This window comes from Eumetopias jubatus, unplaced genomic scaffold (assembly GCF_037043125.1).
Source record: "Eumetopias jubatus isolate StellerSeaLion01/CBP00866 unplaced genomic scaffold, mEumJub1_p1.0 scaffold_7, whole genome shotgun sequence".
Lineage (NCBI taxonomy): Eukaryota > Metazoa > Chordata > Mammalia > Carnivora > Otariidae > Eumetopias > Eumetopias jubatus.
The window spans coordinates 40,671,527-40,696,895 of NW_028274813.1; the positions used below are offsets into that span (position 1 = coordinate 40,671,527).

Below are 25,369 nucleotides of genomic sequence, written 5' to 3' on the forward strand. Positions count from 1 at the left end.
GCTCTCTGGCTCTCACATTTATCCAGGAACTGCAGACACAAACATGCCTTTGTCTATGTCCATACCCATACCTGTGTCTATAGAGAGAGAATTCACACCTTGGTTTTTAAAAAAGAACACAGTGAACAATATTTCATAGTGTTGAAGACAAAATTTCCTCACTTTCCCAAAAAGGATAATGCTATAATTTATGGATCATACCTTCTGAAATAAATCTCTCAAGCCATACTTTTGGGGTTAATATACTTTTTTGTTTGATAGGGCTTTAAAAAACACAAAAAATTTTAAGAAACAATGGATTGATGACTAGAAATAATGTGTAAAGAAACAGATCCCAATGAAAATAGCTCTATACAGTTTTGTAAGTATTTCTACCTTTATTAAAATACATGATGGGAAAAGAATTGCGAGCACAGCTTTCAGAATGAGCTTCTATCGTATATAAATGCCAGTGTGAGTCCAAATGTAGGGTGAGGCTGATATGGGGAAAGTTGACAAGTAAAGTTGAGATTTGCATTATATTCTTAAAGTATTTTTCTTAATGACAACACAAAATTAAAATAAATGAATAAATTTCAACATGGAAATATAATGCACACAAGAGGTTTAGGAGAAATAGCTGGTTGTTTTTCTTCTCCTCCTTCCTGTTCTGACACTTTCGGACATGCTCTATAGAAACCCTTTGCAGTTTGGGTGGAGGAAACCTACTGAACATTGTTATCTAGCACTGGGTTTCTTTTTTCTTCTCCAACTTCTATTTCAGATGTGTCTTTATGTAGCTTCGATTCCATTTCTTGAAAAAAGTTGGTTATTAAGTTAAATAGATGTGCAATCCAGGCAAGACCATGGAGATTCCAAATTAATAATAAGATTGAATAAGTGAGACGAACCAGGAGAGATGATGGACTCTGAAAAACAAACTGAGGTTTCTAGAGGGGAGGAGGGTAGGGGGATGGGTTAGCCTGGTGATGGGTATTAAAGAGGGCACATTCTGCATGGAGCACTGGGTGTTATGAACAAACAATGAATCATGGAACACTACACCAAAACAAATGATGTAATATATGGTGATTAACATAACAATAAAAAATTAAAAAAAAGATTGAATAAGTGATGTCCTTATTCTCTGTTAGAGGATTTGAAACTAAAGATAAGAGGCAACCCAGATGGTGACTTTTCTCCATAGTATTTTCTTTCTATTCATTACTACCTAGAAAAATGCCTCCTTTTAGGATCTGATCCTGAGAACAAGTTAATATAAAGCATATCTAAAATTATCACTGATTTCAAGGAAAGAATATAAATTACACATATTCAGATTCTATTCATTTTTAGAGTACATCTAGGGGGTAAAAATTCTCTTTCCCTTTGAAAAGTATCCTTCTAAATACCATAATAAGTATAATATTTTACAATGAGTAATTTATTTACCTTTGCTACTGCTAGGAAACCTTTAAAATGAGGGAAAGAAAAGATAAATATATATCAAAATCATTTAAAATGGGATTCAGATTTTGTTAACAAAAATATACTTCATTTCATTGTGCTACTTATCTGTATTTCTGAGTTTAAAATTCTATAAATTCATTGCCTTCATCATTCTTTCAAAGATTTTATTTATTTATTCATGAGAGACAGAGAGAGATTGGCAGAGGGAGAAGCAGGCTATCTGCTCTGTGGGGAGCCTGATGCAGGCCTCAATCCCAGGACCCCAGAATCATGACCTGAGCCAAAGGCAGACACTTAACTGACTGAGCCACCCAGGCACCCCATTGCCTTCATCATTAGAAATCTTGGGGAACTCTTTGAAGAAGGAAAAGAAAATCACTCATAATACAATCATTCTAATACTTCAATATTAGAACTTTTACATTCCCTTCAGGTCTATCATTTATTTTTCACAATTGCAATATACATGTATGAAGAGGTGCAGTTGAAAGAGCATGAGTTATGAAGGCAAAGAGAAGTAACCAGTGACACATAACACAATAAACATTGTGATTTATCACAAGAATACAGTTTAACTGTGCTTATCAGAGCATGACATAACAGGAAATATTTTAAATTATCAGACATTAAGTTATTCAATATTTATCTGTAATTTCATAAATCCACCAGCTAAGATTAATGCAGTGTAATTATCAGAGAGCAAATTGAATAAGTATAATTGGAAGGCTACACACACTTTTGACTTAAAATGATATTTGGTTAACTGTCTCTGATGCGGCTTCTTCCAAATACTGCCTCCCAAATCACATGGGTGGGTGTACATGAGCAGACATATACTAATAAAAGCAAAATATACCTAAAACTGAGAGTCCATAATCTGACATAATCCGAGTGCATATTTTGCTAACTAAAAACCAAGTATAAGGAATTTCTGCCTTAGTACGTAGAAAAAAAAACACAAGAGATTATCATCCCCAGCTAATCTAACAATGACAACAACAACAAAAAACTAGATAAGTTACAAGATTATAGTTTTACTTAAATAAACTCAGATAGCTGAGGACATGGGGGAAAAAAGTCTTAAATGAGCTAAATTTTAGAAAGTGACAAGCCCTTCCTAGGAGGGGAGATATGCATGGTTGCTTGCTTTCCTGTAGAGTGATTTCCACTGTGGGTTTTCCAAGTGCAAGAGAGGTTGTGCACTGAAGCCTGGAAGCAGGGCAGGAGAACGCAGGGAATCTACCTGAAGCAAACCAGATTTCACTGAGTGAAGGCAGGGGCTGGCAAAGAGAAGCTGGCCCCTGGAGAACAACCCAGAACCCAAATGGCTGTAGCCAGGCTGTAAACTAAAAACTAGCAATTATACCTAGCTGTGCTTTCTTAATTTTCTTCAATGAACATGGGAAACTTTCATGTCTTTGCAAATGTCTTCATCTTTTAAATTATCATTCTTTTTACTGATAAGAGAATGTGATTAGAAAAAAAGATGAGTAGTAAGCTATACAATATAAGATGAGAAGTTCTAGAATAAAATTAGGAGAAAATTTCTATCTGAATGCCAAGGAAGTACCAACTATCTCTGCTCTGGGAAAAATGTAACAGAGACTTTTCTGAGTGATAGTTAAAAATAGTTCTTAGAGTTTTAGGTGTGTATTCTCAAAATATGTTTATTTTTATAAAATCATCAATCTAGATGCTAAATATTCATGACTTAATTTTTAGTCTTATATAGATTAAAAAGAAATATTATAGGGACACTTCCATTCTGGGTAGGATGGAGTAGCTAGTGATGGAACAATGCTCCAGCTGAGAACTAGAAAAATCAGATACATTTTTAAAAATCATATCTTTAAAGGCACCTAGAGAGTTGCTAAAGCAATGAAGACTAGAGGATTAAGATACCAGGTAGGGAAAATAAGGCAGAAAATCTGTAACTGCTTTTATCCTTGGCTCTTGTGCAGATTCTGGGCACAAGCAAGAGGCTATGGATGTGGGCTTTATCTGAGTAGAAGAATATTACTGAGGAACAGAGAGATCAGCAGAACTTTTGGTAGTCCTACATGGCTACACTGACAAAGTTGCCGATCTGAAGGGTTTAGAACCTACAGTCTTGTTTTCCCCTCCAATATATTGCCACATTTTGAAGCTGCATGAAGTTGAAGGCTAAAAAGCCAAAATCCTTTAAAAGCAGAACAGAATTTCCAGTATATGCAAGTACCAGGAAACAAAAAATTGGCTTCAAGATCAACCTAAGGGAGTGACCTTGTGAATGTACCAGGCTTTCCTTTGAAGGTCATGAATAACTACAATTTGGGAACAAGGAGAAACCAAAAGGAGACCAAATCTTACCAAACCTGCAATCTGGTCTCAGATCATTCTTTGACTGAATGAAGGTGTTCAGTTATCCTCCCCACACTTCTATAACTCCATATGTCTAACAGAGAAAACAGTAAAACCTCTCTGGAGGAAGATAGCATTACTGAAGCAGCTATAATTTCTAAAATACACAATGCTCAGCATCCAACAAAAATTACTGGGCATGCTAAGAAACAGAACCATATGGCCAAAAATCAGAAGAAAAAAGACCATAAAATAGACCTATAAGTGTTCCAGATATTGAAATCAGTAGATAAGAACTATAGACTATGATTATGTTTTATTAAATATAAGAGAATATGGAAAAATAGATGAAAAGATGAAGAATTTCACCAGAGAATTCAAATCTACCAAAAAGGGTGGGACGATAAAAGGACATTTTAGAACTAAAAAAATATTATGTTAAGAACTCATTAAATGGATTTAAAAGCACATTACATATAGAAGTTAGAATTAGTAAACTAGAAGACAGGTTAACAAAAAATATCCTGAGAAGACAAAGGAAAATACAGAAAATACATTAGAACATGTGAAACCCAGTGAGGAGGTCTTATATTCATGTAATTGGAGTCCCAGAAATAGAAAACAAGGAATACTCGATATTCAAACAGATAGTAGTTGAGAATTTTTCAAAACAGATGAAAAATATCAATTCCTCAATTCAACAATCTTTTTTAAGATTTTATTTATTTGACAGAGAGAGACACAGCGAGAGAGGGAACACAAGCAGGAGGAGTGAGAGAGGGAGAAGCAGGCTTCCCACTGAGCAGGGAGCCCGATGTGGGACTCGATCCCAGGACCCTGGAATCATGACCTGAGCTGAAGGCAGATGCTTAATGACTGAGCCACCCACGCACCCCTGAAACGGCATCTTCAAAGTGCTGAACAAAATAACTGCCCATTATCAGGGAAATACAAATCAAAACCTCAATGAGATACCACCTCACACCAGTCAGAATGGCTAAAATTAACAAGTCAGGAAATGACAGATGTTGGCGAGGATGCGGAGAAAGGGGAACCCTCCTGCACTGTTGGTGGGAATGCAAGCTGGTGCAACCACTCTGGAAAACAGTATGGAGGCTCCTCAGAAAGTTGAAAATAGAGCTACCGTACAACCCAGCAATTGCTCTAGTGGGTATTTACCCCAAAGATACAAATGTAGTGATCCGAAGGGGTACGTGCACCCCGATGTTTATAGCAGCAGTGTCCACAATAGCCAAACTATGGAAAGAGCCCAGATGTCCATCAACAGATGAATGGATAAAGAAGATGTGGTATACATATACAATGGAATATTATACAGCCATCAAAAAAATCTTGCCATTTGCAACGACATGGATGGAACTAGAGGGTATTATGTTAAGTGAAATAAGTCAATCAGAGAAAGACAAGTATCATATGATCTCACTGATATGAGGAATTTGAGAAACAAGACAGAGGATCATAGGGGAAGGGAGGGAAAAATGAAACAAAATGAAACCAGACAGGGAGACAAACCATAAGAATCTCTTAATCTCAGGAAACAAACTGAGGGTTGCTGGGGTGGAGGGGGGTGGGAGGGATGGGGTGGCTGGGTGATGGACACTGGGGAGGGTATGGGCTATGGTGAGCACTGTGAATTGTGTACGACTGATGAATCACAGACCTGTACCCCTGAAACAAATAATACATTATATATTATATGTTAATTTAAAAAAAAAGAAAGAAAATAACTGCCCATTTAGAAATCTAGATCCAAAATGACTAATGGGCTATTTTAATCTGACTCAGATATTTGTGAAAACATTTAGTGTCTGTATGGCTCTAACCTTCTCCTTTTCCCACCTTTATTTTAGGAAGGAATTTGAAATACTTTCTGGAAAAGTTATATAACGTACATGGTATAAGTGTTTTGATTATATGTGCCTTTTGTTCATCGTACGTGATCAAGCAGAGACATTTAGTTTAAGAGGAAGTACTCTGCATCTTCTTCCCACAGTCAGTGATCACTGTGGAGGAGAGAGGGAGGACAGGGTGAGTTTGTTCATACAATGGAGATTTATTTAAAAGGGCTTGACCTTCATCTTATCTCTCAAAGAAATCTGTTAAAATTTCCATTTGATCCTTTATTTTTCAACCTGTTGCTGTGATAGCTAATCTTATTTCAAGATTATTAAGACTCACTATTGTATAGTCTCTGAAACCAGTTGCAGTTATGGTGGTGAATGAAAAATAAATTCCTTCAATGTAAGTCCAAATCTCTAACGCCATGAAAACAAATGGTGGTAATACCAGAAATAAAAGTGATCCAATTACAATGAAAAATAACTTCTTCCAAAGATAAATACTTTTCTAGACTATATTAGAAAAAGAGATAAAATGTTAGCAGGTACATCATAAACCAGCAGCATTAAAAAACTGTTGTTTGCTCCACTAACTTAAGAGTTCTTATTTACTCCTTCATTGCTCAAAGGCTTGGGGCCCTTATTATCCAGGGATCATTCCTTTGAGTAATTCTGCCCCTGGGAGTTTCTCCAGGCTCTACCAGTCTACCTCCCATCATCTTTTGTTCTGTCATCTCATGTCTTCTCTTCTGTTCTTTCCTATTCTCTGCGTCTAGACCATGATTTAAAATTAATTTCCATGTGACACTTTAACATGAACCCCTTCCTTCTAAGACTGTTCTTGCCTAGGTATCTGACTACAGGTCTCCATCGCTCTGGGTTTTGCCCACATACCCCCAACCTAGCCCGGGACACCTGATCTGGACTAAGCCCTCCACCCTCCTGTGTGCTGGCATTATAAGGTAAGTTAGACAACTGTCAGCTAGAAGATCAGGGCACTAATTGGCATCACTGAATATATCATTTACTGTTTGAGAGTCCCACAGAACAAACTATATTACGTTTACAAACAAAATCAAGACATTCATCTTGTAATTTAATTTCTTATTTATCAGTTTCTTTTTAACATGATTCAAGTCTAGACTCATTTATTATAGATTTTTTTTTAATTTATTCATTTCAGACACAGAGATACAGAGAGAGAGAGAGCATGAGCAGGGAGTCATCATTTATCCAGCATCTTTCGCCCTTACTGCCAGCCAGCATTATATGAAATGCAGGGCAAAAAAGGAAAAAAAAGACATATTTTAGGCCTTCACCAAGCTTTGATAAATAAACATTTAGAAAATTTGTTTTTTATTTACATATTTAAATATCATTTGCTTATATTTACATATAATTTGAGTCATAACACCAGGGACTGAATTCTAAGTACCACAATGACAGGACTGATTTTTAAAAAAATACTATTGCATAAGAAGATTTATGTTTTGATTATAATTAGTTATAGTGGTCACATTAGATCCTGATACGTACTGTACTTTCTTTTGTGGCAGTACAATATTCTAATCTACCTGTAGATTATTCTGAACACTAGAAAGGGCGGATACATGAGGAACTTGGTTTTGGAATCAACCACTGTTGGGGGAGTCCTGACTGGGAAGCCCCCCCAAAGCTCTCCTGGATGGAACAGAGAAAAATTAGGAAAAAAGAGCAGCAGACATTTGGAATACATTTTGTGAATTTTATTTCTCTGTGGAATCAAGGAGTGTTGAAGCCTTCATTTCTCTGTGAGCTTAATGAGAATGTTCTTGTTTTACTAAATTAAATCACATTCAGACAGAATGTTGAGCATTTAAAATGGCTGGGAATGTCTTATGTGAATTCTGATAATATCTGGTATAGTTATTATAAGGCTTATAGTTATTATAAGGAATGTGGATGGGTAAGATTGCAGAGCTTTGAGAGTGGGAATAGAATGAGTAGGATTTGGCCCTGTTGTGATATAGTCTTGTCATTGATTATGGGCCATCTTAATCCGTTTTCCAAAGCTTCTGAAGACCACACCAGTGAGGGTTTGAGGTGAGGATCTGACCATTTGTCACTGAGTGGATTTGTGGGAGGAGAGAGAAAGGTTGGTGAAGAGGTCCTTGAAGCCATATGCTGATTTCCCTGAGAGGCACATCAGCAACCGTGGCTGATCACACCTTGTGTCTTCACGTCCGCTGGGTTGACAGAAGAAACAAAAGTGTCTGAGCAAAGCTGGCTTGTAGTGAGGCCAAGGGCTTCCCATTTGACTTCTTCCCTACCATCGAGTCGAGGTAGGGAACATTCCAGGACCAAGGGCTTGCTTGGTATGTATAGTGTTTCTACCTCCTCAAAGTTTTCCTTTCTTTGAACTCTTTTATGGGATCAATTGTATCTTCTCAAAATTCACGTTGAAGCCCTAACCCCTGGTATCTCAGAATGTGATTGAATTTGAAGATAGGGCCTTTAAAGCCAGAACGAAGTTAAAAGGAGGCCAGTAGAGTGAGCCCTAATCTAATCTGAGTGGTTTCCTCATAGCAGCAGGTTAGGAGAGACACCAGGGGCTGACATGCACAGGAGACAACCTTGTGGAGAGGCAACATGAGTTCAGTCATTGGCAAGACAAGGAGAGAGGCCTGACGAGAAACCAAATCTGTCTGCCCCTCACTCTTGGACTTCAAGCCTCCAGAATGTGAGCAGATAAGTTTCTCTTGTTTAAACCACCAAGTCTGGGGTATTGTGTTATGGCGGTCCTAGTTGACTAATACTCTTTTCTCCCACCGGCTGAAAGATCTGTATCAAGTTGGAGGCTACATTGCCTTGAGAAGTCTTAGTCTCCACTTAGTATTGAGGCAAACACTCTTCTTTTGGTGCTTGCACTTTGCTAACAGGCATCTGTCTGAACTTGCTGTTCTTTCCTTCTCCTCAGAGTTATACATGAATGTGGGCCCGGGGGAAAGGACAGCAAAGAAGCCATGTAAGTTTGACTAAAGTTCTTTTTATGATCCATCCTGAGTCACCACAGGACGACATCCATTTGGCCCAAATACTTCAAAGTTATATAAAGCATCATGGAGTGTTGGTTTTAGCAAAAATGAACAAGATCTTGCAGGCCTACTTATTTTATCTAAATTTTTTATTATATATCTTGCCCTAAGCTCAACACAATTCACATAGCACTTTTTCATTCTATTCATTTCATTTCAACTACTGCTGTATCTGAACATCCTGAACAGTCTACTGTACAGAGTAGTAGTATGGAGAGAAACAGGGGAGTTAGATTCAGGTTCTGATGTTAGAAATCTCAACCCTATCATGGTTTGTTTCTATTGTTTTAGACAGGAATAGCTTCCCCACCACAAATGGGGTTGTCTTGAGGACCAAATGTTAATATTGTAAAACTAAACTACATACTATAAATCTACAAATATTTATTCATGTATGTGACTTAAAAAAACTATTCAGATATTATAATATTTTCCCAAAAGAAAATATTTCCTGTAATTATCTGCTGAGGACTAATCACTTGGTCCCAAATATTTAAAATATTGTAGACTTAGTTTCCTGATCTCACTGCCTCCTTGTCTCTCCACTTATGAAACAAGATTACATAAATCATTTTTTACATATTTAACTTTTACAATGAATAAAGTAGTATTCTGTATGCCAGACAATTATTATAACTGGAGATGATGTAGTACACAAAATGTATACAACAAAATTTCTGGCCCCTCATTTAAAAATAAAACTTCTTTGTATAGTAACATATAACCAGCCATGAAAACAATTAACTGTTAAATGTTAAAGATGAAAATTCACATGTACCCATAATAACATTGAAGTTTGGCTAGATGTCTAAAAATGATAAAATGTTTAGAAGTTATCTGGAATATATATAGTTTTTTTCTTTTTAAAATGTTTCATTATCATGATAGCCCATTTTAATCACTATTAAAGTTCTGTTTAAAAGTTTGTGAATAGGGTGCACTTGGATGGCTCAGTCGGTTAAGTGTCTGCCTTCAGCTCAGGTCGTGATCCCAGGGTCCTGGGACGGAGCCCCGAGTTGGCTCCCTGCTCAGCAGGGAGTCCGCTTCTCCCTCTACTTCTGCCCCTCCCCACCGCTCATGCTCTTTCTCTTGCTTGTTGTCTCTCTCTCAAATAAATAAATAAATAAATAAACTAAAAAAAAAAAAGAAAAAAGGTTTGTGAATGCAAAAAAAAATAAAATAAAAATGAATAAAAGTTTGTGAATGGGCAAAATAGATTGAAAAGGTTTGTGAATAGTTTAAATTATTAATATAAGTATAATTTAACATGATATAATTGTGGATACACTTTAATAATTTAAATATAAGTAAATTATGAAAAAATAAAGGAATACAATTAAGTCATTAGACTTAATTAGGTAGCTCTTTAAAATATCATCACAGAGAGGTATCTATAATAATTTTGAAGTTAAAGAGGTAATTTTTTTTAAAAGAAACCTGTGGGGGCGCCTGTGTGGCTCATTCGTTAGGCGGCATCTGCTTTCAGCTCAGGTCATGATCCCAGGGTCCTGGGATCGAGCCCCGCATCGGGCTCCCTGCTCAGCGGGAAGCCTGCTTCTCCCTCTCCCACTCCCCCTGCTTGTGTTCCCTCTCTCGCTGTGTCTCTCTCTGTCAAATAAACAAAATCTTAAAAAAATAAATAAATAAAAGAATCCTGTGTAGGGAGTGACATCAGCATCATGGCAGCATAAGATATCCCTTACTTTTGTTCCTCTTACCCCAAGAACAAAAATTTGGCATCCATCCATGGATAAAAGTGCCCTTGAGGGAGCTGTGGGATCCAGCCCCAGATGCCAAGGGACGCGGGGGGCATCTTGCGCACCTGTGCGTCAGGTAATAGGCAGACAAGCGTTGGTCCCGGCTATGGACCCCACAGTGGCCTATGAACCATCTCCAATCACTCTTGGCTGCTGTGCCCTCTAAAGAACACTGACTTAGACAATCACTCACTGTTGAGAGAAATTTTGTGGACATCTAGGTGTCCAGAGGAAAAGTTCCAGCATTCCACTGGAGAAAAAAACAAAACAAAGCAAATTTGGACACATTTGAGTTGGTAAGAGGAACAATTTGACTTTGCCCGCATCACTCCTACTCCAGGGTGGGCCAGCTCAGGGTCAAAAAAGATCTTTCTCAACCTATGTTTACCTGTGGGAGAAAGAGAAAGCGTGGGAGTGAACACTCAGTCTCTCTAGCTGTGTGGGATGCTGCCAAAGGGGCTCCCTTCTCTCACCTCCTTCGGCGTACTGAATTGTGAGCTACGTGACTGGGGGAGGGTGGGGTGGGAGGAGGCTGGGAGAGCTCTTGGGGGTGACTATGTCATAGAGTCCATCAAGAAGCCCACCCCTGACCAGTGGGAATGCCAACTGGCCCATGGGCATCCCCAGGGCTCTGTGTCTCACCCACACATTCTCCCTCCCCTATGGCCAGCTCCCTGTGTACACTTCTGATGGCAGCATAAGTAGGCTGGCTACTGAACACGAGCAGAAAGTCAGCCAAATATGTGGGCCAGAGAGAGACCACAAATTTGAGCCTTAGTGTCAGCTTTGGAAAAACAGAAGAGAGGCTGTCAGCACTCGGCCTCAGATGTTCTCTGAAGCTCCAGAGAAGGCATACTAGCTTAAGAATTCTGCCACAGAGGGAGCCAAAAGCATGAACAGGTACACATCTACAAGGTCCGAGATAGCCTCAGCATCCCCAGCAGGGCTGACGGAAAGTATTCCTATCCTGAAGGCAGTTAGCAGGAGGAGATAACTGCTATTTTTGCAAAACTTCAAAGAACGTGAAAAATCAAAGGAACATGACACCACTAAAGGACCATAGTAATTTCCTGGGAACCAAACCCAAAGGCATAGAAATCTGCAATTTATAAGATAAGGAATTTAAAAAGTAAAAAAAAGACGAAAGAAAACAAATGCTGGTGAGGATTTGGAAAGAAAAAAGAGCCCTCACACGCTGTTGGTAGGAATGCAAACTGATGCAGCCACTCTGGAAAACAGTATGGAGGTTCCTCACAAAGTCACAAATAGCCACCCCATGATCCAGCAATCCCACTTCTGGGTATATGTCCAAAGGGAATTAAAACCATCTCAAAGAGATAGCTATACTACCATGTTCACTGCAGCATTATTCACAATAGCCAAGACATGGAAACAACCTAAGTGTCCAGTGATAGATGAATGGATAAAGATGCACAAACCCACACCCATACACAGACACACACACAATGAATTATTATTCAGCTGTGAGAAAGAAGTAAATACTAAAATTTGCAAAAACATGGGTGGACTTTGAGGGCATTATGCTAAGTGAAATAAGTCAGACAGAAAAATACAGTTGATCCTTGAATGACATAGGTTTGAACTGCACAGGGTCCACTTATATGTGGATTTTTTACAGTACAGTACCGTAGAGATTGATACTCACCTTAAACTTATATAATGTTATATGTCAATTATATCTCAATAGAGCTTGGAAAAAATCCTGTATACATATGTTTCTGTATACATAGGGAAAATTCTGGAAGGATATATAATGAACTTTTTTAGCTTAGTGATTTATGATAAGGTGTTAATACGAGTCAGAATCCCATTCATGGGCTCCATCCTTCCATTCTCCCAAAAGTAACCACTGTACGGACTTAAAGAGGAATCACTTCCTTGCATTTCTTCATGGCAGTGGTTCTTAAAGTGTGGTCTGCAATTTCCAGGAGCCCCTACACCTTTCTGCACAACTGCAAGATCAAAACCATGTTCAGAATAATCCTAAGACATAATTTGCCTTTTTGCTATGTTGACATTTGCACGGCTAGTGGCAGGTGGTGGGAAACCTGCTGACACCAGCAGCACTAGCAGTCCCGATATTCCTGAACACCAGGCATATGCAGTTTAAAAAAAAAAAAAAGCCAGCTTCACTTAAGAATGTCTTAATGTTAGTTTAAAAATTTTATTAAATTTTGAGCCTTGGGTACATGAATTTTTAATATTCTGTAAAATCAATTATTTTTTTCTGAATATTAATTTAATATTCTGGAGAAAATGAGAAAGTGTGCTTAAAGCACTTCTGAGGCTTACTGAGGTATTATGTTTTTCCCTAAAGAATAGTTCATCAACAAAAGCCCTTTAGGGTTCTTGATAATTTTTAAGAATGGAAAGGGGTCCTGAGACGAAAAAGTCATCATATGTGAATCTCTACACACTTTAATCTAGCTTTCCCATTTTCTAACTTGACGCACATTTTAAGCTTCCCCTCCTCCTTTTAAAAACAGGTATAACTGACAAAATGAACTTTGGATGGTTTCATAAGTTTTGACATATGTATCTACCTGTGAAACCACATTCACAATTAAGATCATGAATTTATCCCACAACACTAAAGTCTCCTCATGCCCCTTGATGGTCCATCCTCCCCAGCTCTCCACAATCCTATCCCTCCCTCTGACCTGAGAGACTCACAGGTCTGCCTTCTGTCACTGTACATTAGTTTACATTTCCTAGAATTTTCTGTAAATCTATCATATGGTATTGTAGTCTTTTTTTTTTTTTTGATCTGGCTTCTTTCAGTAAGAATAAATTTTGAGATTTATCCATGTTGTGAAGTGTTATTAATAGTTCGTCCCTTTTATTGATAAGTAGTATTCCAATGTGTGTGTGTGTGTGTGTGTGTGTGTGTGTGTGTGTATAACAGTTGTTTATTCATTCCCTTGTTAATGGACATTTGGGTTGTTTCCAGTTTTAAGCTATAACAAATAAGGCTTCAATGAATATTTATGTATTAGTCTTTGTAAGGACATACGCTTTCATTTCTTTTAAGTAAATACCTAGTAATGAAATGACTAGAAGACAAAGTAGATGTACATTTAATTTTTTAAGAAATTGCCAAAGTAGATGTACATTTAATTTTTTTAAGAAATTGCCTTGTTTCTCAAGGTGATTGTACCATTTTATGTTCTCACCAACAGTGTATGAGAGTTCCATTTCCTCCATATCCTTGCCAACACTTGGTGTGGTCAATCTTTTTACTTTGAACTGTTAGGTGTGTGTTGGTATCTCAGTGTGGTATTACCTTGCATTTTCCTAATGACTGATACTTAGCATTTTTTTTAATGTGCTTGTTTGTCTTGTATATATTTTTACTGGTAAAATTTGTGCTTAAACCTTTCTCCCCATTTAAAAATACTGAGCTATTTTCTTATTGAGTTTTAAGAGATCTTAAATATTCTAGATGCACGTCCTTCTACTAGGTATATAATTTGCAAATATTTTCTCCTAGTCTGTAGTCTTTCCATTGTTTTAACAGTTTCTTTTGAAAGGCAGACGTTTTTATTTTTTTTTAAGATTTTATTTATTTATTTGAGAGAGAGAGAATGAGAGAGAGAGAAAGTACATGGGGGGGAAAGGTCAGAGGGAGAAGCAGGCTTCCCGCCGAGCAGGGAGCCCGATGCGGGACTCGATCCCAGGACTCCAGGATCATGACCTGAGCTGAAGGCAGCCGCCCAACCAACTGAGCCACCCAGGCACCCAAAAGGCAGATATTTTTAAAGTTTTAATCTTGCTGAAGGATTAATTAGGCTTTAGGTCAGAGTTTCTTAAACTTCTGTGTACATCTTTATCACCTGCAGGGCTTGTTAAAACAGACTGATGGGCCTCATCCCCAGAGTTCCTGATTTTGTACTCTTGGATGGGGGCCAAGTGTCTGTATTCCTAACAATTCCCAGATAACATTGATGCTGCTATTCCTGGGACCATACTATTAGAACGAGTCATCTGGATCAGAGTTTCTCAACCTTGATACTAATGACATTTTGGACCCAATAATTCTTTGTTGTGAGGGCCTGTCTTACGTTTAGGAGCATCCTCAGCCTCTACCCTTTGGTAGAGATAGCACTCTCCTCCTGCCAGTAGCACTCTTCTCCTGAGCTGTGAGAATCTAATATGCTTCCAGACATTGCCAAATGTCCCTTTGGAAGGAAAAAAATCACTCCAGTTGAGAACCACTGGTCTAGATCCATGGTTCTCAACCTTGTTGCACGTTGAAATCACTTGGGGAGCTTTAAAAACCATTGAGGATGCCACCTTCAAAAATTGAAATCAAACTGGCCTGAAGTGGAAGCTAGGCATCAGAATTTCTTTAAAGCTCACAGGTGATTCTATTGTGCAACCAAGCTTGTGACCACTAGTCTAAACTCTAATCCTATAGTAATCATAGACCTTCAAAAAGAAGACAAAGAAGTATCAAAGAAAGTGACACCCCACATTCTGAGGGGCTCCCCCCAGAGTAAGGACTTTGATTACATCAACAATTAACGGGATTCTCACCTTGCCTACCTACTCCCCCTAGGCTCTCTGAAGAGGATCCCTTATGTTCCTTTATAGAAAATAAAAATACAGTTGACCCTTGAACAAGGTGGGGGTTACAGGCGCTGACCACATGCAGTGGGAAATCCATATAACCTTTGACTCCCCCTGCAAACTTAACTACTAATAGCCTACTGTTGAGCAGAGGCCTTACTGATAACAGTCAATTAACACATAATTTGTATGTTATATGCATTATATACTGTACTCTTACAATAAAGTATTTAGAGAAGAGAAACTGTTATGAAGAAAATCATAGGGAAGAGAAAATGCATTTACAGTACTGTACTGAAAACAATCCCCATGTAGGCAGTGCACCCAGGGGTCCCTCAGACTGCCTCTTGCTTCAACGATGTTTGGGCAGAACAGACCCGGGGACGCCCCTCTTCCAGCCTCGCACCACCCCGCAACCGCTTTTCCAGTCACAATCTTCAGAACCATCTTCTCAGCCACCCTGTGCTTACAGGACTAGCAACACCGTTTTCTGGGCTTAGCTTCTTATTGCCGATCAACCATGAGGCCCCAGATTCGTCAGAATTACTCCACCCAGGTGGAGGCCACCACCGCCAGCCGCCTGGTCAACACGCATCTGCCGGCCTCCCACACGTACCTCTCTCTGGGCTCCATTTCCACGGTGACGATGTGACTCTGGAGGGCGTGGGCCGCTTCTTCTGTGAGTTGGCTGAGGAGACACACGAGGGCGCCACGCCTCTCTTGACGCAAAACCAGCGCGGCCGCCACGCCCTGTCCCAGGACCGCAGTAGCTGGCCCAGGACAAGGGGGGCAAAACCCCAGATGCCATGGAAGCCGCCAAGGTCCTGGAGATGAACCTGAACCAGGCCCTTTTGGAGCTTCATGCCCTGGCTTCTGCCCCCGCGGACCCCCATCTCTGTGACTTCCTGGAAACCCACTTCCTGGGTGAGAAGGTGAAACTCATCAAGAAGATGGGCACCACCTGACTCACCTCCGCAGGCTGGCCGGCCCCCAGGCTGGGCTGGGCGAGGATCTCTTGGAAAGGCTCACCCTTCCACATGACTGGGAGCCTCCAGGGCCCAGCAACCCTTCAGGAGACCCTCTGGCATCCTCCTGGCATCGGAACTTCTGTCTGAGTCTCTCCCTGCAGCCACTAGGCAGCTTTTTAACCAACCTGGAGCCCTCTCCTAAGCCGTGGGCCAAATGGAAACAATAAAGCTTTCACAAGCAAGGGAAATAAGACCCTAGGGAATTAAAAAAAAAAAAAAATGTATAGGTGGACCTATGCAGTTCAAACAGGTGTTGTTCAAGGGTTAATTAGCTTCTTGAAGAATGTCTGTAACTTAGCAATTAGATAATAAATTATTCAATTTTCAAATAAACAACTGTATTCTAATTTTTTAGAAAGAGTAAAACTTGTGCTAATTAGTAGACCACAAATGATTCAACTTGGTATGTGGACAAAGCTTTGCATCTCTGGGGTAGGAGTCTGCACTTCCACTAATTCTTTGGGTAATCTTGGGTAAGTCATTAAGCCTTTATGAAATGTTTTCCTCTTCTGTAAAATAAAGGAGTTGACTGAATGACTTTGAGAACATTTAGGTCATACCAATTCACCACTGCTCATCTTTCTTCTTCTTCTTTTTTTTTTTTTTTTTTTGAAGGTGGGGAGGGGCAGAGGGAGAAGGAGAGAAGGAATCTTAAGCAGCTCCATGCCCAGCCCAGAGCCCGACATGGGGCTTGATCTCAAGACACTGAGATCATGACCTGAGTCGAAATCAAGAGTCAGAGACTTAACCATCTGAGCCACCCAGGGGCCCCTCACTACTGCTCATTTTATAAGTTAAATGATTAGAGGAAAATCACTTAAGGGGAAATAGATGGTTTTTTGAATGCTGGATTTTCCCTCTTCCGTTTTATAACACAGGGTGACTTGCTTTTTCTACTTCTACAAATTTCATTCAACATGAATCCAGTAAATATAAAGTGTCATGTGTCTGGTCAATCTAAGGTTATGAATCCACATCATATATATTTTTTAAAAACAAAACTTCTCTACCAGATGTGTGTGTGATTGTGCGGAAGGAGAGAAAACTTACCTCCTTTATTCCCTTTCCACGGTTTTCAAATGGCAGAGAAATTAATTTACCAATACGTTTAAAGTATATGATAGTTAGAGGGATTCCAGTTGCAGCAAAGACAACACAGAACATCTGTCCACCAGCAGTTCTAGGAAAAATTGTCCCATAACCTGATAAAAGAAAAAAAAATAAATGCAATGCCCCTCAAAATATGACAACTTGGTATAATTTGCACATTTGACATTGGGCATTGAGGACAAGTTTTTAGTCATTGGTATTCTAAGAGCCCTAGCATACATAGCACACATTAAAAAACAAGCAAACAAAAAAACCAATAACTCTTATTTCATCCTAAGAAACTAATCAAGAAATGTGAGTGAAAACAAAAAAGATTTTTCACAGTATCAGTATTTCAAATTTAAAAAAATTGGAATCAGTGTAAGTTCAGCAATAAAGGAGACTGATGGTGGGCAATCTGGTATATCAGTGTAATGAAATATTGTGATATCTTTCAGGATAATGAAGTATTTATGACTAGAAAGATACTCAGGAAATATTGCTCCGAGAAAGCAGTCTAAAACTGAATACTGTCATTTATAGATGAAGAACTTTCTATCACAAAAGGTTGATAGTTAATGTGTGTGGAACTGTGAGATTACACTTGTTTAAAATTGTGGTTTTCTATGTAGCACATTCTACTCTTGCAATTAAACAAGAAAGTGAAGAGCATTCACTCTAGGAATCAACTAATTTTTAAAATGCATGCTGCTGTTTATGAGCTTAGGCCTTCACCCAGATTCCTTTGACCCTTCTGGTACACTCATTCCCACGTGCCATAAGTATCAACTGGTAAGGCAGGACTTCCTTCTCTCGAGACTTGCCCTTAGCCCTGTGGAGCCGTGGCACCTGGGAGGTTTGACCACACCCCTTCTTGGGGGGCAGAGAGGTAATCATTTGAGCCACCCAGGGGCCCCTCAGCTGACTGACAGAGGGTTATAAAAAATCATTTGTGGGGGCGCCTGGGTGGTTCAGTCAGTTAAGCGGCTGCCTTCAGCTCAGGTCATGATCCCAGAGTCCTGGGATCGAGCCCCGCATCAGGGCCAAAAAGAAAATAAGGGAAGATATATCTTATTGTATTACTGAAAATATAGCAAAAAAGACAAAATAGTGGAGAATAAAAAAGAGGGGTTAAGAGATGACAGAGGAGAGAAATAATAAGCCAATCATATTCGTCATTTAAAAAAAGTTAATGAGTTTCTCAGAGTTGATAAGAGAAATGGCTATGAAGATTCAGGAGGCAAACCCCAAGCGAAATAAAAACAAAAGTCACATCTAGACTGTTGAATTAAAACAGTGAAATAGCAGAGATCAAGAGAAGTTCACAGAATCAGAGAAAGTCTCTGATGCCAGAGAGAAAAGATAAATTATCTACAAAGTATAGGCAATTAGATTGACAGAAAGCTTCAATTTGGCTACAATTTGTGGGCAGAGTTTCACAGAGGAGGAAGCTACACAGAGAAAGAGTTCTAGAAGTCTGCACTGAATCTTTGGCTGAAAAACACTGTGCACATGAAAAGGACGAAACTTTGTGAGGCTGGTCAAAAGCAATTTCCCAAGTATGGCAGACAGACTCTCAAAGTGGCCCCCATGGTCTGGTGTTCGTGCCCTGAGGGATTCCCCTCCCTTTGACAGTGGGTGGGACCTGCGATTTATTTCTAGTGACACAGAATATATCAAAGTGGCAGGACAGCCATGATTCCACTTATGTGATTAAATCATATGAGACTGTGTGCTGATTTTGCTAGTCTCTCTCTACCTTAATGGCTTTGAGGAAGGAAGCTGCCATGCTGTGAACTGCCTATGAAAGGGCCATGTGGAGGACCTAGTGGTAGCCCTGGCAGACAGCCAATGTGAAACTGGGGTCCTGGGGAGGACTGCCTGAAGGAACTAAATGCAGTTAAGAGCTACATAAGTTTGTAAGCAGGTTTTCCCTCATTTGAGCATCGGATGAGACCACACCCCTGTCTGGCACCTTGACTATAGTCTTGCAGAGGACCCAGCTAAGCTGTGCTCAGACCCCCGACCTACAGAGACAGATAATAAATGTGTTTTAAGCTACTAAGTTTGTCTTAATGTTGTTACTCAGCAACAGCTAACTGATGTATTGGGAAAAAACAATTACTGTGGCCTGTAAACTGGAATATTCCTAGAATTCATACCAGGTTAGGAACTGTTTGAGCTTTCTCAGCTGGGGTGAACAGACCTCACTGTATGTTCAGGACATTCAGGAGAGAACCCCAAAAGGCAGTGACTGAGCAGTGCAGCAAAATTCACTCCAGAAAAAGGGCTACTTTAAGCCTAAAAGAAGCCTAAGATAAATCTTGAAAGGATTAAAGTAATGTTTAAGTAACTTACTTAATTGCCTGTGAGAGAAAGTTAAGGAATTTAAAGGAATATAATAAAACCAAGCACCTCAAAACAATCCACAATGTCTATTATCTAATTTTTAAAAATTAGTAGACATACAAAGAAGCAGGAGAAGGTTACCCATTACCAAAAGAAAAATCACTCAAGAGAAACAAACCCATAAATAATAGTTCCATTAAAATGGTGGAATTAGCAAACAAGGACCTTAAAAGGGCTAAAATAAATATACTCAAAAATAAATCATTAACATAATGAGGAGAGAAATGGAATATTTAAGAAGTAATCAAATAGAAATTCTAGAAATGAAAAATACAATATTCAAAAAGGAATATTTCACTAGATGAGATTATCAGCAAAAGAAAAGATTAATAACATTAAAGGTACAGCAGTGGATTTTATCCAAACTTCTGGAACCCAGGAGACTATGGAACATTTTTAAAGTGCCAGACTAGAACTATATATCCAACGAAAATGTCCTTTTAAAAAAGGCAAAACAAAAACTCTTTCAGACAAAACCTGAGAGGATTTATCACCAGTTTTTGTGGTTCTTCATATGCTCAGTACTTCTGGATTGTATCCTTGACATTTTCAATCCTATGTTATGAGACTGAGTCTAATTCAAGTCCTATGGAGAATGTTGATATTTTCACGTTGGCAGGTAATCTACCTATTTAGATTCAGACTGCAAGTTCCAATTCACATTCTGTGGAATGTGTTCAGCTCTCATGGCCTCTACCATTTGGACCTGTCCCACACGTCCATCACTCTGGTCAGTCTGAGATCTAGATTCAGGCCTACCCACTAGTTCCATCCTCAAAGTCTTTGATGTGTGAATTAGGGTCAGATCCATGCATGTGCAGATCAGGGTGAGTCCAGAAGATCTTAAGCAATCTTAAACACTAATTGGAAAAGATACACGCATCCCTATGTTTCCTGGAGCATCATTTACAATAGCCAAGATATGGAAGTAACCTAAGTGTCCATCAATAGAGAAATGGACAAAGAAGATGTGGTATCTATCTATCTATCTATCTATCTATCTATCTATCTATCTATCTATCTACATAACCGAATATTATGTAGCCATAAAAAGGATGGGATCGTGTCATTTGAGACAACATGGATGGACCTAGAGGGTATCATGCCAAGTGAAATAAGTCAGCCTAAGACAAATACCATATGATTTCACTCATAAGTGAAATATATAAACAAAAACAAAAACAGAAAAAACAAGCAAAAGGCAGTATCAGACCTACGAATGCAGAGAATAAATTGATAGTTGCCAGAGGGGAGAGGAATGGGGTTTTGGGAAAAGTGGGTGAAGGGGAGCAGAAGATACAGGATTCCAGTTACAGAACAAATAAACCACAGGAATAAAAGGCACAACATGAGGAATACAGTCGATGATATTGTGATAGCAATGTATTGGCACAGATGGTAGCTCCTTGTGGTGAACATAATGTATAACTTGTCAAATCACTATGCTACACACGTGAAACTAATGTAATATTATGTGCCAACTACCAAAAAGAACCCCAACCTTCCCTGAAACCAAACCAAAATCATGCTAAGTGGAAGAAGCCAGCCACAAAAGATGACGCATTACATGATTCCTATATACTAAGAGATTCCATTTTGTGTTTAACAATACTCAATATCATCACATAATAATTCTCCCCAAATTCAAAGAAATCTCAATCAAACCCCCTAGCAGAGTACATTATGGAATGTGACAATCTGATCTTGAAATTCATACAAAAGAGTAGGAAAATTTATTCCAGGACTCATTGCAAGGCTATTGTAATTCAAACAGGAGGGAATAGAATTGAAAGCCCAGAAACAAATTTATGTACAAACGAGAACCTGGCATATGACAGAGATAACACTAAAAATTAATGAGAAATAATGAATTAATAAATTGTTCTGGAGCAATGGGATCTTCATATAGAAAAATATGTAAAGCTAGATTCTACTTTACATATACAGATACACACACAATCCAGATTAATAATCTAATTAAAAATTAAAGATTTAAATGTAAAACAAAATTTTAAAAATTTTTAGAAGAAAGTTGAAGAAAGCATCTTTATGACATTAAAGTTGGGAAAGACAAACTATACAAACGCTCAAGGAAAAGAGGAATCAGAATGCCTACATTAAAATTAAATTTACTCTACCACAAAAGGTAGCATAGGGAAAATTTTAAGGACAACGTGTCCAGAATTTAGAGCATGACAATCTCTGCAAAAAGTGGAAGGGAAATAAGCCAGATTTCCTGGCCAAATTCTTATCTCCTTTTCAGAACATCTGTCTGCACTTCATCTGAAATAATGAAAAGGATCATTTCAATCAGAATATTTTTAGTTTTTATCCTCATGTAGTGATTGGGTTGTAATCTGTTCCTTCTCTGACTTTCACCTCCTTCCACCTTCTTATCATCTGCTGCCTTCCTTCTTCTTTCCAGTCTGCATGATTTCTTATTCCCACTCTTCCCTGTCTGGCTTAGAGCTAAAATGAAGTTTCCTGTTCGGGTAAACTATTGGTAGTCTCAGTGAAGGAAGTTATTTCACAGAATTTCCCACTCAAAGCCTTCTCTGAGCATCTGAAAATAACCATATCTTCATCTCTTATCTGCACAAAGAGTTCCACATCTTCTTGAGTCAGATTAGAACAATTTTTCAGAAAAGCAATTTTTGTATTAACTGCCAATTGGCACCACTGTACCTCAAAGTCTTTCTCGAAGGCTTGAAATATCATTGCCCCAAGCACAAGGTACAATAGTAGGCAAGCAAGAGCGTGCCCTTCTGGACTTTGGTGTTTGTCTCCTCTTCATATAGTGGAATGAGGGTCAGAGAATTCACATCACTTCAATGTCCTCTAAAAAGAAACCCAATACAGCAAAGCAAAACAAAATTCTCAGATACAGAATGTGAACTCACTTTTATTTATGAACCTACCTTTAAACAGCTATGCAAAAGAGACCAATCCTAAATAGTCATGACAACAAAAAATAACTCCACTTTGCTCCTGACTTTAACTTCTTTACTTAAAAAAAAAAAAATAATGGGGACACCTGAGTGGCTCAGTCAGTTAAGTGGCTGCCTTCAACTCAGGTCATGATTCCAGGGTCGTGGGACTGAGACCCGCATTGGGCTCCTTGCTCAGTGGGGAGCCTGCTTCTCCCTCTGCCTGCTGCTCTCCCAACTTGTGCTCTCTCTCTGACAAAGAAAGAAAGAAAGAAAGAAAATTTTTTAAAAATTTAAAAAAAATGATGAATTGTGCTATTTGGGGAGATTGGGAAATATTGCAGGGTCAAAGTTCGTCAAATGACTCAGTCAATTTCCTTAGGGGAAATGTCATTATGGAGTTACATTTTGAAGTACATCCCAAGTGTACAATGTTGATGCTTTAATTGTCTGATAAACTGGATTAAGTCAGATCATTCACCCTCTACCCTGTTACTAGTGGTATGAATATAGGCCACTTCCATATCGTTGCTGTGTTTCAGATTCTTCCTCTGTAATTACTTCGGAGGGTTGTTACAGAGATTAAATGAGTTAATATATTTAAATCCTTAGAATGAGGCCTAGCAAATAGGAAATGCTGAAGACATCTTAGCAAGTGGTTGAAGAAGTGGTGGTGTTTGTACTAGCAGTAGTGGTATGAGGAGGAGTATCTACTCTGCATCCCGGTTTCTCTACCCCTTGGCTCTGCAAGCGGGAGGCAGAGAGGAAGAGCATGATTGCTGGCAAGATGAAGGAGACTCTTAACTGAATGAGATCAGATTCTAATATTAAGAAAGGGGAAATCCGTGTGTTTCCTATGACTCTGGGATCTGGCTTGGAGACAGCCTTCTCTACTTGGAAGGAACAGCACTCTCCACTCGAATCTGCCTCTTCACAGAATCTTCCACTTTAAAGAACAGGGAGAACCTTAGTGGCACTGACCCCCACCCCTTGGGTGAACTTTCTCTTCCAGTGGGATTTTTAAATACATTGTGTATTTTGTATGTGATATTCAAAACTATGAGAATTCATTACAATAATAAGCATGGCTAAAGTCCATATGCTTAGAATATCCAATATGTAGCCTAATACAATATTATACAATTAAATATATCATAGTCAGTTATTAATATACATTTCCAATGTCAAATGATAAATTTAATCATACTGCATGTAAATAATTCAGAGTAACAGTGAAACAGTATGGTCTTACCTAAGTAGCTCTTTTCCTTTCCATTTCCACCAGAATAATCATATGCTTTTATGACTTTCTATTTTCATGTTTAAACTAACAGTAAATACTGGGACTAAAACAGAAGACATCTGAGTTGAACCGAGTCTTCCTTAGGTCTCCCTGTCTTCAATAAAATACTGTGAAGGAGCAATCAAATAATTCTGGTGTACACCTAAAACTAAAACAATGTTATATGTCAGTTATATCTCAATTTAAAAAAAGAAAAAGAATACTTTCAGGAACCATTACGTAGGAGAGCATTTACAAATGTGTCTGATTTGGCCATGTTTCCTAAGTGGGCTTTCATTGATCTGTTGGGATAACACGCTGCACTGGAAGATTCTGAACTTTTGAACTTTTCATTAACACCCCAACATTTGGGGGTATCCTCGCCAGTCATACTACCGAGGCAAGGCTGCTCCCCACCATCCCCACCACCCAAGACTAGGCCCCCACTTTAGTGACGCAATTAAAGTAATCGTACCGCTAGATTGAAAGTTTTGCAATGCAAAAGTGTAAGTTAGATGGCTGAGAAGGAACATTTTGAGCCTCTCTAAATGAGCCTGTCACTCTCCAGTTCCATCCGGAACCTTGGGGATGTCTAGTTCTACACACTGTCGCCTACACACGTCCCTCCCATGGGCCGTGCCCAGCTCCTCTACCCTGTGATTCACATTCTACACCCACACTCCCCCCACCTGCTACATCTTTGCTGTGACCTCATTCAGCTCACCCTTCTTGTTCTATCATTCTCCTGCTGATCCCTTTCATGGCAATGACCACCCATCCTGTGGTCAGAGAAACTCTTTATATTCACTCCTTCAGACTGCTTGCTGCTTCAACTCCTGTCCCTTCAGACTCATGCTCAACACTGCCAGACCTCCACACCTTAACTATGCTCTTCCTACCCTTCTCCACTTGCTGAAATGCTCCTCAGCCTTCCAGATTTGGATACCTGACATCATCTGTGATACCCTCTCTGATCCTAAGTAGACAGAAGGTTCTCTGCTGTTATCTCAATTACAGCATTTATTTGTACTGTATTCATGCATAGTCCCCCACAGAAGGTATAGATAGACTTTACCTTATTCAAGTTAGACCTCTTTCAAACACCTAGCAGGGTTTCACATACTTAGAAATGCTTCTTGGACACAACTGAATAATTTCCATATAATGTGTATTACTGACAAACTTCTTATTTCCCCCTCTAGATTATAATATCCAGAGACAATATGAAGTACTGCAAAAATCACAGGCTTTGGAGTTTGGTGGCACTGGGTTTGAGTCCTGGCTCAGTCACTATGTAGTTTGTGACCTTGGATAGCTAACTTCTCTGTTTTCTCATCTGTAAAGTAGATTTCTGTTTTCTCATCTATAATGTAGATAGCATCATCCCCCTGGACTATCATTTTGGATTTGAGTTCCTGTGCAGACTGCCTGACACAAGATAACTTCTCCATAAATAGCTTTTATGACTTTATGACTACTTGTAATAATTGTCTTCAGGCAGAAAGAATCTGCATGGCACATTTTATGGTGACTTCCCTCTAGTGTTTATTTTTTTTAAAAAATGT

At 38.9% G+C, this 25,369-nt stretch overlaps 1 pseudogene; it reads right to left on the minus strand.

Moving 5' to 3' along the window:
* Positions 1 to 704: 704 nt before the first annotated feature.
* On the minus strand, positions 705 to 24,195 carry LOC148163877 (potassium channel, subfamily K, member 16-like; annotated as a pseudogene).
* Between the last annotated feature and the right edge of the window lie 1,174 nt (positions 24,196 to 25,369).